This window comes from Bufo gargarizans, chromosome 5 (assembly GCF_014858855.1).
Source record: "Bufo gargarizans isolate SCDJY-AF-19 chromosome 5, ASM1485885v1, whole genome shotgun sequence".
Lineage (NCBI taxonomy): Eukaryota > Metazoa > Chordata > Amphibia > Anura > Bufonidae > Bufo > Bufo gargarizans.
Window position 1 is genome coordinate 450,871,303 of NC_058084.1, and position 18,588 is coordinate 450,889,890.

Genomic DNA, 18,588 nt, shown 5'->3' on the forward strand with positions numbered 1-18,588 from the left:
AGTTCCCTCAGTATATGTGGGATATGCATCCTAGTCTTCATATTCTCTCAGCGTCTTATTTCGTATTCCTCCTTGGCTGATAATACTCAGCAAAAATGCTAAGAGGAGTATTATTACTCTTCCGAAACAAATGTAGTGCGACCCACCGGCTTCTGCCTTTGAAATTGAGGTGCAGTTTCAGTGGGGGGTTAGGTAGAGTCAAGTATTCTTCACTTCAATCTTATGACTTGTAGTCCATGAAAGCACCGGTTTCCCTGAATCTGTCAGCAGACTACTTGCCGCTGTTTATGGCAGGTAGTATCTTCCAATAGATTACTGTCATAAAACTGACCTGAGGTTTCATTTCCCTGCCGTCCTGTAGGATCCATGCAGAAACGGCCTCCTCTCCATGAGCAGTCAGGAGTCATTCAGAGTCCTCACCCCCCCATCCTCAGATATTTGGGGTGACACCACTTGCTGACTTGTTGTAAAACAATAGTGTGGGACGCTGTTACCTGGTGCCCTATGTTATGGTGGTGACAGAGACCCTGATTCCAGCGCTGTGTCGGGAGCTGAGCCCTCGAGTCTTCAGTACTGGAGTATGCACAGTATAGGGAGAAAGCTGTCAATCCGCAGTGAGAGGGTGGGTTAGCATTCTTAGATTTGAGCAATCATCTGCAGCTTCATCTAATAAAGTGTGATTTTTTTGGTTAACTACTGCAAGATAAAAGTAATGACCCCGGCGGATTGTGGGGATCTGTCACTAGTTTCGGCTGCGCTCGGCGTATACCTGGTGACCGATTCCTTTTAAGCAGTTCTCTCATGTCCTTTACCATCTTCACCACACACATACAGTCACCAGCAGATCTTTCCAAGTACTGTCAGCGCCGCCGTGTTCCTCTGTTCTGCCTGCGTGCGCGTTTTGTGACTTTGTAGTTAATGACCGCTAATCGCTCTTTGATCAGGTTGTGTATAATTTATTATCCCGGCAAAGCTTCAGTTCAGGAGATGTAAAAAGTTCTGTAAAGTGTCGGGGGAAAGTCTTTTTCATGTGTGGTCTTCTAAAGTGACCCTTAGCTCTCATCAATGACTACCGGGAGTCACGGTAGCAAGCTTCTCATTAAGCAAATCACCAGTCGCTCCTTTAATCCCTTCACAAGTCGCTAGCCTCGTGCTAAATTCAGCGCTTTCATGCAACGGAATTAGCCAAGCGAGATCAAGCTGTAGATGTTTGACCCTGTTTACAGCCTGGAGGAGTTCTGCTGGATTTATTGATTTAAAAAAAAAAAAATACGGCGCTATGAAGAAAGGAAACTGCTATTTTTAGAGATGATTTTTAAATCGACTTCTTACGTCGGGAGAGCCGAAGTGTTCGTTAATAGGCTTGGACGACCTGTGGCTCTCCTGACATTTGGAAATCTTGGGGCCAAGCTTGTTCTTTTTGCTAGAGGGGTCGTCGTTAGTGATTCTACGTACCTTGGTTGACTCCTTTACTAATGATATTTTGATTTGCCTACTCTTTTTACTAGATGTAGACTGTCCCAGTGGGGTTGACCAGTAGTGAAAGGGTTTTCCGGAGTCCAGAAGGTTCCGCAAACCTACCTTAATTACATATTCCTCGCGAGTAGGAGAAAGTTTATAATATACTTACCGTTCCAAGGTTGCATGAAACTTCTGCCTTCACCAACGTCAACGTGTTTCCGTCCTGGACGGGACTTTACTTCTACTGTGGACAAGACCAGAACTATTCTACTACCTGGAGTTTCACGTGACTGGGTTAAAGAGGTCGATCCGTGCAACTTTGGAACAATATGTATATGACCAGCTTTCTCCTCCAGGCGAGATATGTGTAATTAAAGGCTACGGAGACCTTCGGAAGCATTTTTTGTTTATGATTGCATAATACAATTTTTTGGGCATAGATCATTTTTTGAATTGGCCTTTATTAAAAATATTGAGCTGCTCTGACACAAAGGGTTAATGTTTTTTCCTAACTGTGTGATTGGTACTTTGACTTTGTGCTGGTCATCTAATAAACCTTATCTCTTAATTACTAAGACTAAGATTATTTAAGCCACATTCTTATCAGTAAGATGAGAACTGAGCTAAAATGTCAGAGATCAGGATCCTGTCAGCTCCCCAACTGATGGAAAAGAGAGAAAGTCCAAAGGCTACTCCTAGAGCAGGGATCAGCAACCTTCCGCACTCCAGCTGCTGTGAAACTACAACTCCCAGCATGCACACTTGCTTTTTTTTTTTTTTTAATAAAGACCAATTGTAAAAAATATTTTTAGCTTAAATTGACTACAATGCAATAATAAAAAATTGTCCCCAAAGATGTACATAGCCTTTAAGGTGGATGTGTCCTGGAAACCCCTTTTATAGGAAATCGGTCACTAGTTTTATGCTGCTCTATCTAAGGACATCTGTCAGCAGATTTGTACCTCTGACACCGGCTGACCGGTTACATGTGCACTTGGCAGCTGAAGACATCTGTGTTGGTCCCATGTTCATATGTGCCCGCATTGCTAAGAAACATGATGTTTTAATGTATGCAAATGAGCCTCTAGGAGCAACGGGGGCGTTGTCCTTACACCTAGAGGCTCTGCTCTCTCTGCAAATGCCGCACCCTCTCCACTTTGACTGTGTAGGAGAAGTCGTCAAGGCCAGGTGTGATCACATTTAGACTGCCTGGTCCTGACAATCAAAGTGTAGAGGACGCGGCAGTTGCAGAGAAAGCAGAGCCTCTAGGTGTAATGACAACGCCCCTGTTGCTCCTAGAGGCTCATTTGCATATATTTAAAAAATCTAAGCAATGCGGGCACATATGAACATGGGACCAACACAGATGTCTTCAGCTGTTAAGTGCACATCAGCCAGTGTCATGGGTACAAATCTGCTGAATAAATTAGGCTCTGTCACTAGTTTGCTGCCCTCCGATAGACCACCATAAAGCTGATGAAGGATTCCTTTGGAATGCATAAAGTTCGAATGGTTGCATAAGATTAGAAAAAGTGGGCTTTCCCCCCCCCCCCCCTTCCCCAAACAGCACCACTCTTGGCCATTCACTTAAATAGAACTGGACTGCAGTACCGGGAAAACCCCATGGACTACAGTGGCGCTGTTTCAGCACTGTTAATGTGGATGTCTTGTGAAGAGAACTCCTATCCATACACTATATTCGGTCATGTGGAAGTTATAGAGAGGGTCCCCACTCAGGAGACGCCTCTCTATGGGTTAGAATGGGTTTAACCCAGATATGTATCCCCAGCTGTTTTTCAGGAACTGATCCTTCACAGAAGCGAGTGCTCAGCAACATTAAAAAAAAACATAAAAAAGTACTATGTTCGTGAATGACAGCTGGAGCTTTGGTTAATCCTATTAATATCTGCCCCTCGCCCCAAGGGGTGCACCTTTTTCAGTCTTCATTTTAGGCAGAATTTTTTTGAAGGCTGTTTACATGTAAAATTAATTAACAGCTGGGAAAGTGACGCGCCCACCCACATCGTATAAGACTGTGGTGACAGCGCTGCTGCTTCTTATTTCTTTATAACGTGTAACACATTTTTTTTATTTTTTTTATTTTTAGCTATTCCCTACTTGCTGTTTTCTGCCTTGTAGCGGAGGACCCTGAGCAGTGACCTACAATTTGGGGAAATGGACAGAAGTTGTCCTTCTGGGTCAATCCTTTTAACTCCAATATTCCTCTCCCAGCCTCTGTGTCACATAGACAAGGTTAAAAAGGAGCTGTCATCAAGATGAACTCTATTATAAACCAGGCATCCTGCCTATTAGGGTTCATCCTGCTGATTAAAATGATAGCTGGATGGCGAAAATCCGTTGCGCCATTCCAGAGAAAACAGTGTTTGAGTCTACGTGCAAATTGTAGCTTCAGTGAAGCAAGGGGCGTGGCAAAGGGGAAAGGCCCCGCCCCTCCATGCACTATAGCTATAATTTTCATATAGAATTAAACTCTGTTTTCTCTGTAACGGCTTAACGGATTTTCGCCATCCAGGTATCATTTTAATCAGCAAGATAAATCCCATTGGGCAGTGTGCCTAATTTAATATGGTTGATGCCGCTGACAAGTCCTCTTTTAAGAGGGCTCAAATATGAGGTGCTGTTGCACTGGGAGCTTCTCAATTTCCCTGTGACTTGGAGAAAACACTGTAGATACAGGACCACCTAAAACTGCTTTTAGGCTACACTCACACAATCGTAGGTGTTTTTTATGGTGCGCAAAAAACACAGATGACTTCCTTTTGGCATTCGTATTGCATCAGTTTTTTTGCAAAACAGACAAGAATAGGACATGTTCTATATTCTTTGCGGGACATACGGATGCGGACAGCACACAATGTGCTGTCTGCATTTTTTGCAGACCCATTGAATTGAATGGGTCCTTATCCAATCCCCCCCTAAACGGAATAGATTCACTTGACCAAATGTGTTTTGCGGTCCGCAAAAAAAATGGATGACTTCCATATGGCATCTGTTTTTTTTTTTTTTTTTGTTGTTTTAGTTTTTTGTTTGTTTGATTGTAAACAGACAAGAATAGGACATGTTATAATTTTTTTTGTGGGGCTACGGAACGGACATATTGATGCGGATAGCACACGGTGTGCTGTCCACATTTTTTTGTGGACCCTTTGAAATGAATGGGTCTTCATCCAATCCGCAAAAAAACGGAACGGACACGGAAACAAAATACGTTTGTGTGAATGTAGCCTTAGTATAAAGAACCATTCAATCAACCCCCATCACAAATTCATGAAGGTCTGAGAGTTTGAGTTTAGGGAAACTAGCTATATAAAGGCTAATTCAGTGAAAAGCATAAAAATGTAATCTGCCAAATTTTGGGGAAAAAATTGGTGACTGACAAAATTGCCACCACGACAATGCCAAAAGGGTCTCTAGCGCAACTTTTTCCACATTAATTAGTACATTTTAGGTACACATTCTATTTTTCTTATGTTCTTGCATAGCTAGGCACCTTGGACAGTAAGGGACAATTCAAGATGAGTTTTGGGATTTATAGGCCAGTGGTGTGTGAGCATGCTAGGAGTTGTAGTTGGGCAATAAGTAGGGGGCTACAAGCTGGAGACCTCTGCTCCAATGCATAACAGATCAGCAAGGGCATAAGGAGCATGTGCTCTGATTGATGGGTGCGCTGTTGGCACCACTCAATAATAACATGTGTGGTGGAGGGGCTGATGACTACAAAGCTTGGTATGCACGCGAGCATATAGAGATACTGTATGTAGGTTTATAGCCTCACACGCCTGTATGGGGGCGGACCTGTAAGCACTCATGCTGCCTTATTATGCCCCATAGATATGCCGTAATATGGCAATTTGATGGTTAGCGTGAACTTCAAAGGGTTTTAGTTTCAACGTTTAATAAAAGTTAGAAGTCTGGTTTAAGGGCTCATGCACACAACCGCTGCCTGTTTTGCTGTCAGCAAATTGCAAACCCGCAAAACGCTGATACCGGTCGTGTGTATTCTACGTATTGCGGAACGGAACATCCAGTCCATAATTGAAGAGTCCTATCCTTGTCCATAATACGGACAAGAATAGGACATGTTCTATATTTTTGTGGATGCAACGGAAACGGACAAAAGAATGCGGACAGTGCTGTCCCCATCTTTTGCGGCCCCATTGAAGTGAATAGGTCCGCACCCAACCCATAAACAATGCGAAACCGATGCGGACAAAAAATATGTTCGTGTGCTTGAGCCCTAATGCTGATTATTTTTCTGCAAAGTAAGAAGTTGCCAAGTTGTGCTTTATTAGTTTTTTACTTTTTATGAATTTTTATTTTATTTTCACATCTTTCTTTTTCTTATTTTTTGTAAAGTACAAATAAAGTTTAAAAACATTGTAGTTTGCATATACAATATTTTTCATCAGACCTTAAATTAGACCCCTAATCTTCATCAGACCTCATATTAGACCCCCAATCAATCCCCCCTCAATCTTCATCAGATCTCAGATTAGACCCCCGATTTGCATCAGACCTCAGATAAAAATCCCAATCTTTATCAGATCTCAGATCACATTCTCGATCTTCATCAGACCTCAGATTAGACCCCCAATCAGACCCCCCAATCTTCATCAGACCTCAGATCAGACCCCCCAATCTTCATCAGACCTCAGATCAGACCCCCCAATCTTCATCAGACCTCAGATCAGACCCCCCAATCTTCATCAGACCTCAGATCAGACCCCCCAATCTTCCATCAGACCTCAGATCAGACCCCCCAATCTTCATCAGACCTCAGATCAGACCCCCCAATCTTCATCAGACCTCAGATCAGGGACCCCCCAATCTTCATCAAGACCTCAGATCATAAGACCCCCATCTCTCATCAGACCTCAGATCAGACCCCCCAATCTTCATCAGACCTCAGATCAGACCCCCCAATACTTCATCAGACCTCGAATCAGACCCCCCAATCTTCATCAGTACCTCAGATCAGACCCCCCAATCTTCATCAGACCTCAGATCAGACCCCCAATCTTCATCAGACCTCAGGATCAGGACCCCCCCCTCACCATTTCATCAGACCTCAGGTACAAGACCCCCCATCTTCATCAGCCTCAGGGTCAGACCCCCATCTTCATCAGACCTCAGGTCCAGGACCCCCCCCCCCTCAATTTTCATCAGACCTCAGGTCAGACCCCCCCCATCTCATCAGGACCTCAGGTCAGACCACCCCCCCATCATTTTCATCAGACCTCAGGTCAGAACCCCCCAATCTTCATCAGCCCTCAGGTCAGGACCCCCAATCTTCATCCTATGACCTCGGGTCATGACCCCCAATCTCATCAGACCTCGGGTCAGACCCCCCAATCTTCATCAGACCTCAGGTCAGACCCCCCAATCTTCATCAGACCTCAGGTCAGACCCCCCAATCTTCATCAGACCTCGGGTCAGACCCCCCAATCTTCATCAGACCTCGGGTCAGACCCCCCAATCTTCATCAGACCTCGGGTCAGACCCCCCAATCTTCATCAGACCTCGGGTCAGACCCCCCAATCTTCATCAGACCTCGGGTCAGACCCCCCAATCTTCATCAGACCTCGGGTCAGACCCCCCAATCTTCATCAGACCTCGGGTCAGACCCCCCAATCTTCATCAGACCTCGGGTCAGACCCCCCAATCTTCATCAGACCTCGGGTCAGACCCCCCAATCTTCATCAGACCTCGGGTCAGACCCCCCAATCTTCATCAGACCTCAGATCAGACCCCCATTCTTCATCAGACCTCAGATCACACAGTAAAATAAATAAAACAACTTACCTCCACACTCTTCCTGCAATCATGGTCTTCTGCCGGCGCCACGCTGCTTTGTGACCTAACGTGGCACAGTGTCAGGTCATAGTGCACCCCTATGTACACTATGTTCTTGCGTTATATACAGTGAGAACACAGCAGGTGCTGCGGAAGATGACCAGGGATCGGTGAGTACAGCCAGCGCTAGCAGTGCTACACTCGCCTCTCCTCGTGCCTCCCGCATACTAATGAGTGCTTTCATAATGAAAGTGCATATTAGTATTCGCTTTATAAGACACACTGCCATTTTTCCACCACTTCTGGGGAGAAAAAGTGCATCTTATATAGCAAAAACGACAGTAATGTTGGAAAATCTTGTGATTCTTGCACCTCTGACTCAATGCAATATATCGGTGTTAATGTTGCCCGCAGGTCGTGACTCGGTGCAATGAGTTGATGAATTAATCCTTGTTTATTACCGTATCTAAAGACTTGTAGAGCAGCAGCTCCAGATCTCCGCTTGTATCCTGACACCAGTAAAGAAGATTGATGCCCCGGTACATTTTTTGTATTAATCTTGCTCTCCTATCTGTTCTAAAGAGGCAATCCGTCTTTGTGGTCTCTGGTCGAGGGAGACGAGAGGGGAGAAAAAAAAATAAAAAATATTCTGCTGCTGTCTTCTCATTGTCCAGAACGAGTCGTTATCCATCATCATTTCATGTCAATTTGATTTAAATTTCTGGGGAAGTAGATGAATCGGTGGAATCTGAATATTATTGAGAAAGTCATAAAGGAAGCCGGATAATGTACTGAATGCTGACAAGTCCAACAGCAGCCGGACAACAACTTCTTAACGACTCTTGTCTCCTTGCCTGACCTCCCTTCTACCGGAGGCCGCACCATGATGGAAAACTCAACAGTTGTTAGGAACTAGGAATTTTTCCCCCCTCAGTAGTCGGTCTAGGTCTCCAATGAAATACATTTTTCATATATTCGACAGGAGAGACAGGTGGCTGTTAGGAATATGTTATTCTTATAAAGTGACATCTCAGGTTTTGTTTTCCGCTTCTGCCTTGTTGAAATCATTTTGTTACTATGTTTGGCTGAAGCTGAGATTTTAAAGGGAATCTGTCACCAGCGACCCCCCTATCATAGACACATAGCTGTGATTCTCCTGATTAAAATGCTGTTTTTCTTTTGTAGATGCGAAGCTCCATTCCTGAGTTATAATACTTTTTCTTACTATGCAAATTAGGCCTTTGGTGCAATGAGGGCATCACCATTGCTCTTCTTGCATCCAGACCCACCCTTAGTGCATTGCCTCTGCCTGGCACTAGTAATCAAAGCAGTGAGGAAGCGGCTGGCCACAGGAAGGAGCGGAGCTTGGGTGCAAAAAGAGCAATGGTGATGCCCTTACTGCACCAAAGGCCTAATTTGCATATTAAGAAAAAGTATCATAACTCAGGAATGGAACCTCGGATCAACAAAAGAAAACAGAGCATTAAACAGATGAACCAAAGCTTCGTGTCTATGCAGAAAGTTTGATAAGGAGGTTGTTGGTGGTCACTAAGGGGCCTTAGGCTGGTCTAAGCGCTGCAAGGGGAAGTGGGGCTTGGATCTCACATGGCGCCAAAGCATGCAAGTAGTGACACAGGGAGCGGCTCCCTCTGTCTCCCATCGGCACCCCGCAAATGCGGGATGCCGATGTGTGTAAAGGCTAGCTGGGGCCTGGTTTAGGCCCCAAGCCAGCCTTGAGCGTTTTCCAGCAGGCTGTGCCACTCTGGCGCAGCCTGCTGGTCAGTGTTAGTATAGCAATGACATTAAAATGCAATGCACTATAAGGATAGTGCATTGTATTTTAACAGCAATCAAAATATTGCCTGTTATAGTCCCCTTGTGGGACTAATTAAAACATTTATTAAGTAAAAAAAAAAATTCCAATTAAAATTATATATGCTTTTTCCCCCCATTGAAAATACACTTTCCAATAAAAAAATACAATTTTCCCTGTATGTTTGGTATCGCCTTGTCCGTAATGACCCACACTACACAAACATCATGTACATAATCCCCTACGGTGAACAAAAATGGCAAAACTGCTAATTTCTTTTCTTTTTAGTCGCCACCGAAAAAACTAAATAACGAGCTATCAAAAAGCGTCATTTGCTTACAAAAATGAAGTCCCACACAACTCCATAGAAAGAAAAATAAAAAAGTTATGAGTCTTGGGAAGCAGCAATGCAAAAAGATTTTTTTTTATCCTTTTAAAAAAAACTGGATTTATTGCACAAAAGTAGTAAAACTTAAAACTGTATGTATTTGGCATCGGTGTAATCGCAATAAAGATATCATGTTATTTATGTTATACTGAAAAATGAATGCCGTAAAATTTTTAATGTAAAAAAAAATCAGTGGCGGTATTGCTGTTTTTTCCCGTCTTCCTCCCAGAAAGAGTTGATAAAAGTTAATCAGAAAGCTATGTGTACCCCAAAATGACACGATTTAAAACTACAACTTGTTCCGTAAAAAAAAAAACAAGCCCTCATACAGCTACATAGTTGAAAAAATAAAAACGTTATAGCCGCTGGAAGGCGATGGTGAAAAAAAGGAGGAAAACCGCTTGGTCAGTAAGACCTAAAACAGGCTGGTCACTAAGGGGTTAAAAGGAAGTTCTGTCATCACAACCAATTTATTTTTTATTTTTTTCGTCATTCCAATGCATCTGACGTGAAGAAGCAAGTTTGCCAATGGGCTTAATTAAAAGTCAGTTGACACCTACAGCTTCTTTGGAGACCTATGCGTTTCCATGGTTACAGACTACAAACAAGCCTTGTGTAGTCTTATCCTGTAGTTATACTATCTTCCATATGTCCCCAAGCTTCTTACGAGCTTACATGTAGTGGGTAGGCAAGCAATATGGTGCGATGTCTGATGTCGTGGAGATGCATAGTAGCTGTAGACCAAAAAAAAAGTATAGATTTTCATTTAAGATTATTTGCAAAATGGCTTAATTGTTCAGTATTGATGCATTGAAACATTATGTCATGACAGATACATTTTCACTGTCATAGAGGTCTGTGAGGGCTTTGCTGTGCCTCTGTATCCCTCCGACGTCGTATAGAATACAGATTCAGACAGATAATGTTGGGTAAGCGCAACGTTTCCAGAAAATTATTCGTTAGGGATTCTGACCCACATTTTATCACATTATATGGTTAAAGCAACAGATGAAGTCCTCAAATCAAAAACCTCAAAGTTTTTTTTAATTTATTCTAAAATTATTTTCCATGCTGATTTCACATATTTATACACATTATGCTCTGCATGGCTTTCTCTGCTATGCTCCGGCAATAACATATTGGCCATTCGTCCCCGGGGGGGGGTCTCGCTAAATATTTTCTCCACGTTAGGTGTGGACACATGCCAACAAGTCTACATCGGAATACATACATAATCAATTTATTCTCATCTGAACTAGACAGCTCGTCCTGGAAGCCATGGTTTAGTTTTCTCAAGTAATTAGTTGATGTGCCTGAAGAAGGAGCTTCGAGCAGATATCGCCTGAATTTATTTTAACCAGTTGCTTTATTTATTTATATATTTTTTTTTTACTGTTTTAGAGTTGGTGCATTTTTAGGAAAGTGCGATTTATAGAAGACATGTTTTGTATGGGTTGATGTAAGAACGTGTTAAAAGTTTGAACTTGAAGTTCCTACATGTTCAGGAACCCCATTCTGTGAGCTAGAACACAGCCACTCTGTATGGGGGGCTTCCATGCTGGCTGTCTCAAGCCATTCTTCAATTACGTTGTGACCATTTATATGAATGGCCACCACGTCGCACCACCTGGTCTGACTGACTACGGCTTCCTTTGGCAAAAATCAACTGTTTTCCATGGCGCCTGAATAAGGATCCGGAACGATCACTTGATCGATCCGTGGGCTGCATTCTGAAAGGGGGTTGTCTTGTTTTCTCATCCCATATCAAGACATTATGAGTTAATAGAGGAGGTAGTGCCCTTATTTAGGACCTTCATATATTAGACGGCGCAGCTACAGATGGCAACTCTGGAAGAACCACTATGTCCGTGTGCTACGGAGACTGATTTCAGTGGCCCCCATAAGACATACTGGAGCCCTCAGCCATCCAGTACACTGGAGCAGTCTTCCTCCACTGCCACAGGTATTACCAATGAAAAGCTGGAGATCCAAGGAGCCAGGTCCACTTAAAACATAACTTATTTTGTCTGCATTCATAAAAGTGATTAAAGAGAGCAGCATTTTGGCCACAGGGGTGTGAAAAAGGGACCTTGTGGCTAATACTTATCTGTTTTGTTTATTTATTTATTTTTATGTATACTGACCAAAAAAAAGTTATATTTTACATGGACCTGGTGCCATGGTTCCACATCTTCTCATTGATGAGCACCATGTAATTGTACATTTGTCCTGTGGTGGTGCTGTAATGAAATTGAACCCTTCCTGCTGGGATGCCCCTACAGATTACAGCGGATCTCAGCGGGCATGACCCTCTTTGATCAGCTTGTTTCAGGAGGCCTTTTAACAAAACAAGGATTGTACGTCGTGGAAAGCTCCTTTAACCACCTCAGCCCCCCTAGCTTAAACCCCCTTAATGACCAGACCACTTTTTACAATTCTGCACTACACTACTTTCACGGTTTATCGCTCGGTCATACAACTTACCACCCAAATGAATTTTACCTCCTTGTCTTCTTACTAATAGAGCTTTCATTTGGTGGTATTTCATTGCTGCTGACATTTTAACTTTTTTGTTATTAATCAAAATTTACCGACATTTTTGCCAAAAAATGACATTTTTCTCTTTCAGTTGTAAAATTTTTCAATATTTCTATATAAATATTTCTATATAAATTTTTCTCTAAATTTATTGTTCTACATGTCTTTGATAAAAAAAATGCAATAAGTGTATATTTATTGGTTTGCGCAAAAGTTATAGCGTTTACAAACTATGGTACAAAAATGGGAATTTCCGCATTTTGAAGCAGCTCTGACTTTCTGAGCACCTGTCATGTTTCCTGAGGTTCTACAATGCCCAGACAGTAGAAAAACCCCACAAATGACCCCATTTCGGAAAGTAGACACCCTAAAGTATTCACTAACTTTTGATTTTTTGTCACAAGTGAGCGGAAAATGATGATTTTTTTCTTTTTTTTTTCTTACAAAGTCTCATATTCCACTAACTTATGATAAAAACTTCCATGAACTCACTGTGCCCATCACGAAATACCTTGGGGTGTCTTCTTTCCAAAATGGGGTCACTTGTGGGGTAGTTATACTGCCCTGGCATTTTAGGGGCCCTAATGTGTGAGAAGTAGTTTGAAATCCAAATGTGTTAAAAATGCCCTGTGAAATCCTAAATGTGCTCTTTAGAATTTGGGCCCCTTTGCCCACCTAGGCTGCAAAAAAGTGTCACATGTGGTATCGCCGTACTCAGGAGAAGTTGGGGAATGTGTTTTGGGGTGTATTTTTACATATACCCATGCTGGGTGAGAGAAATATCTCTCTAAAAGTCAACTTTTCCCATTTTTTTAATACAAAGTTGTCATTATAGAGAGATATTTCTCTCACCCAACATGGGTATATGTAAAAATACAGCCCAAAACACATTCCCCAACTTCTCCTGAGTACGGCGATACCACATGTGTGACACTTTTTTGCAGCCTAGGTGGGCAAAGGGCCCCAAATTCCTTTTAGGAGGGCATTTTTAGACATTTGGATTCCAGACTTCTTCTCACGCTTTAGGGCCCCTAAAATGCCAGGGCAGTATAAATACCCCACAAGTGACCCCATTTTAGAAAGATGGAAAGAAGACACCCCAAGGTATTCCTTGAGGGGCATGGCGAGTTCCGAGTTCATAGAAGTTTTTTTTTGGGGCACAATTTAGCGGAAAATGTTTTTTTTTTTTTTTTTCTCTGTCTCCCTTTCCGCTAACTTGTGACAAAAAGTTCAATCTTTCATGGACTCAATATGCCCCTCAGCGAATACCTTTGGGTGTCTTCTTTCCAAAATGGGGTCACATGTGGGGTATTTATACTGCCCTGGCATTTTAGGGGCCCTAAAGCGTGAGAAGAAGTCTGGAATATAAATGTCTAAAAAATGTTACGCATTTGGATTCCGTGAGGGGTATGGTGAGTTCATGGGAGATTTTATTTTTTGTCACAAGTTAGTGGAAAATTAGACTTTGTAAGAAAAAACAAAAAATCAATTTCCGCTAACTTGTGCCAAAAAAAGTCTGAATGGAGCCTTACAGGGGGGTGATCAATGACAGGGGGTGATCAGGGAATCTATATGGGTGATCACCCGCCTGTCATTGATCACCCCCCTGTAAGGCTCCATTCAGACGTCCGTATGTGTTTTGTGGATCCGTGGTGTCTGTGTTTTGCGGACCCCATATAGACTTCCTGATCACCCCCCTGTAAGGCTCCATTCAGACGTCCGTATGTGTTTTGTGCATCCGCAAATCCGTGGATCCGCAAAACACATACGGACCTCTGAATGGAGCCTTACAGGGGGTGATCAATGACAGGGGGGTGATCAGGGAGTCTATATGGGTGATCACCCCCCTGTAAGGCTCCATTCAGACGTCCGTATGTGTTTTGTGGATCCGCAAATCCGTGGATCCGCAAAACACGGACACCGCGGATCCGCAAAACACATACGGAAGTCTGAATGGAGCCTTACAGGGGGGTGATCAATGACAGGGGGGTGATCAGGGAGTCTATATGGGGTGATCAGGGGGTTAATAAGGGGTTAATAAGTGACGGGGGGGTGTAGTGTAGTGGTGTTTGGTGCTACTTTACAGAGCTGCCTGTGTCCTCTGGTGGTCGATCCAAGCAAAAGGGACCACTAGAGGAGCAGGTAGCAGGTATATTAGATGCTGTTATCAAAACAGCGTCTAATATACCTGTTAGGGGTTAAAAAAATTGCATCTACAGCCTGCCAGCGAACGATCGCTGCTGGCAGGCTGTAGATCAGCTAGTTTACCTGCAGTTCCTGTGAACGTGTGCGCGTGTTCACAGGAAATCTCGCCTCTCGCGAGATGACGCGCCGGCGCGTCGAGGAGGAAGGAATCGACCGCCTCCAGAAAGCAATCCTCTCTGCAGGCGGCGTAGCAGAACGCTCCCCGCAAGCGGCGTAGCAGAGTGGATTTGAGGGATGGGAGTATCGTACAGATCACTTTTAAGTTGCAAGAACCACGTGAAGGAAGTTGAATGTGATTTTCAGACCTCTTCAAAATAACTAAAACATCTGTAAATCATTGAAGAGAAAATGAACAACCCCGCTCACTATTGTCTTATTTTTATTTTATTAGATTTTTTTATTTTTTATTCTGTGTTTTTTCGGCACGGTTATGTCCGAATAGAAATTAAAAGAACTAAATGGAAGCCGGATAAAAGATCCAACCCTTTTCCTCTTTATTACATGGAATATCTAATATACATCTAGCTGTAATTGACTCCGATGCTTGAATTCTCGACAGTTTCGATGCTCTGGAATTATTAATCAAAGTAGTCGGCACCCGAGCAATTTTATAGGAGTTACCAGTCATCAAAAATGCATCAGGTAATAAATCAACGAAACAGCCGGCTCCTTAATAGGCTGCACAATGCGACGTGTGAAGAACGCTTTAAATTTGGAGGGTCTTGGATGTTGTCTTTTCGCCGCTTGGAAACAATTTGCGGCGCGAAACGAAGAGTCCGTATTATATTTTGGCTCCAGTCAATCAAGGTGGAGATGACAGTGATCCAATTAGCAACTCGAGGGCATTAACTGGAATATTGATTAGAACGGTGCGTTCAGCGCCGCTGAGATATTCCAAGAAGTCAATTATGTTTATTAACAAGATGGAATACTTGGAACTCTATAAATACATGACAGGCTAGTTTTGAAATGCAGAAAATGGAAATATAATATATATATAAAAAAGCCTTAGAATTTAAAGGGGTTGTCAGAGATAATTAAAAATCTCGGCCGAGCCCCTGAGCAGTTGAAAATCAGAAATGCTGCTGTACTAACCTCTTTATCTGGTGCCGTTTTCCGCGCTGCCTGTCCTCCTTCTGCCGCTAGGGACACTGGCTACAGGGGTCACATGCAATACAGCTGCAGCGGCAGGAGGATCGGATCTGCAGCGTGGAGAATGGTAACTGAGAAGGGGGGGGGGGGGAGTATAGCATGATGTACTTTTTATTTTTTTTAGACCGTTTGCAGGCTTGTCTGAGATTTTGGACTTTCGCAAACCGCCCCTTTAACTGTACTGTACCGTTGTGTAGTAAGGCTTCTTTCACACCTGCGAGTCCAGGTGTTTCAGCCAGTAGGTCTGGCAGACAATGCTGGGAATTGGCCAGAAAAGAAAATAGTATTTGTCCGGCTGAAACCTGCCATATATAGGTTGCTACTGGAGCTCTGCCGGACCCCATTATAGTCTGTGGTGCCAGTGGGCATTCCGGTACTGTCCGGCAATGCCGGATCCAGAGAAATCTAGCAGGCTGTTCAGTGCTGGAACTCCTGCCAGCAGTGTGAAAATAGCCTAACATATTTGTTTTCCTCTTAGATGTCCTTTTTTGTATTGTCAGTCCCTTCTCTTACTCTTTTTTACCAAAAGTATCCCATTAAAGGGGTTGTCTCACTTCAGCAAATAACTTTCGCTACATAATAAATGTTAATACAAGGCACTTACTAATGTATTGTGATCGTCCAGATTACCTCCTTTGCTGGCTTGATTCAATTTTCCATCACATTATACACTGCTCGTTTCCATGGTTACGACAACCCTGCAGTCCATCAGCAGTGGCCATGCTTACACACTATAGAAAAAAGCACCAGCCTATGTGCGCCCCCATGTTTCTGGACACTAGAAAGGCCGTCACTTTTTCCTATAGTGTGTAAGCACGGCCACCGCTGATGGATTGCAGGGTGGCCGTAACCATGGAAACAAGCAGGATATAATGTGATGGAAAAATTTATCTATCCCGCACAGTAGGCAGTATGGACAATCACAATACATTAGTAAGTGTCTTGTATAATAAATACTATTTTCTGAAGTGAGACACCTTGGTTGTGCTAGGACTTCCTGCTGTGAGAGATGGAGAGAGAGCTGCTTTAATCACAATCCAAACTGCTCCACATCAGAATGAAAGCAAATGTAATTTCACATGCTGCAGATACAGTATGCTACAGATGTGACTGTAGCTGAATTTTCCAACCCTTCAGCTCATAAAAAGTGCATAAAAAAGTATGTAAATACGTAAGAGAGGGCAGAATAAGAATGGTGACAGATTCCCCCTAATCCATCTGGGCACTTTAGCTTTTTTATGCTGAAAAACCATGTAAATAGTTAATCAATCTACTAATGTTTTGCTGTAGGCCTTCTCTGGACTATCGCCCACTTAAAGGGGTTCTGCACTTTGTTTTAACTGATGACCAATCCTCTGGATAGATCAGCAGCATCTGATCAGTGGGGGTCAGACACCCGGGACCCCCGCCGATCAGCTGTTTGAGAAGGCAGCGGCGCTCCAGCAGCGCCGCAGCCTTCTCACTGTTAACTGCCGGCCCAGTGACAGCACGACTAGTATCAACTAGCGTGGGCGGGGCTAAACTCCATTCAAGTGAACAGAGCTTAGCCCCGCCCACGCTAGTTGATACTAGTCGTGACGTCACTGGGTCGGCGGTAAACAGTGAGAAGGCCGCTGCGCTGCTGGAGCGCCGCTGCCTTCTCAAACAGCTGATCTTCGCGGGTCCCGGGTGTCTGACCCCCACCGATCAGATGCTGCTGATCTATCCAGAGGATAGATCATCAGTTAAAACAAAGTGCAGAACCCCTTTAAATAGAAAATCCTCCTCTTAAAGGGAACCTGTCACCGGGATTTTGGGTATAGAGCTGAGGACATGGGTTGCTAGATGGCCGCTAGCACATCCACAATACCCAGTCCCCATAGCTCTGTGTGCTTTTATTGTGTAAAAAAAAAGGATTTGATACATATGCAAATTAACCTGAGATGAGTCTCCTGTCCCTGACTCCTCTCACGTACAGGACTCATCTCAGGTTAATTTGCATATGTATCAAATCCTTTTTTTTTACACAATAAAAGCACACAGAGCTATGGGGACTGGGTATTGTGGATGTGCTAGCGGCCATCTAGCCACCCATGTCCTCAGCTCTATGCACAAAATCCCGGTGACAGGTTCTCTTTAAACATTTTACGCGCAGCTATGTTTTCATGGAAAAGAATCGTGACTTATCTATGAATTCGCCAGCAGCTTATTTTATGTCACTTACGGAACACAAATAAAACATTTTTAAAAAAGGGCATCTACTCATTAAATCCATCACACAGTATTAAAAGGGCCATAACGCAAAATTATTAGTGCTTTCTTGACAGCGAGACTAATTACAGTTCATAACTGTAGCGAACGTGTTGAAATGTGTAGCATGCGTCTGGACAGGTGTTAATAAGGAAGGAGACTTGATGTGTGAGGAGATACAACAAGGAGCACATCGCTCCTCTGTCAGGTGATAAAAATACTCTACAGTGAGACGGTCTTGTGGGAGTTTTATGATTTTATAACAGTTTCAAACATTAATTAAAAATGTTCCGTGTTTACTAAGACATTCCGACAAACACAGAATATTTCAAAAACTTCAATATGTTTTTTTTTACTTTTTTTATTTTAATTTGAGAGTTTTAGTGAATTCCTTGTGATTTTGACTGGAAGGTAGTTTTTATTTTTAAATAAAATGCAGTGTGGGAATCAGCTGAACGCTAAAGGTCTTGGGATAACAGCTGATCGCTAAAAGTCTTGGGATAACAGCTGATCGCTACAGGTCCTGGGATAACAGCTGATCGCTACAGGTCCTGGGATAACAGCTGATCGCTACAGGTCCTGGGATTGCAGCTGATCGCTACAGGTCCTGGGATTGCAGCTGATCGCTACAGGTCCTGGGATTACAGCTGATCGCTACAGGTCCTGGGATTACAGCTGATCGCTACAGGTCCTGGGATTACAGCTGATCGCTACAGGTCCTGGGATAACAGCTGATCGCTACAGGTCCTGGGATAACAGCTGATCGCTACAGGTCCTGGGATAACAGCTGATCGCTACAGGTCATGGAAGTGAGTGGAAGGAGAGGGAGAACAAAACAGATGCCAAATAGTTACCATATAAACAGGGCTAAACCTTTGTAGGTATAATAGCATCAGAAATATCAGTAATAGGATTTATTTCAGCTACATTTGTAGATTATATATTGAATGACTTCTTAAAGGGGTTAAACAAATCATTGGAAAAAATA

The 18,588-nt window shown here is 43.2% G+C and overlaps 1 protein-coding gene across 2 annotated transcripts in view; it reads left to right on the top strand.

The window, feature by feature from the left end:
* RSU1 (Ras suppressor protein 1) overlaps positions 1-18,588 on the top strand; it is a 123,198-nt gene that overhangs the window by 66,520 nt on the left and 38,090 nt on the right. The gene's annotated exons all lie outside the window — the stretch shown is intronic.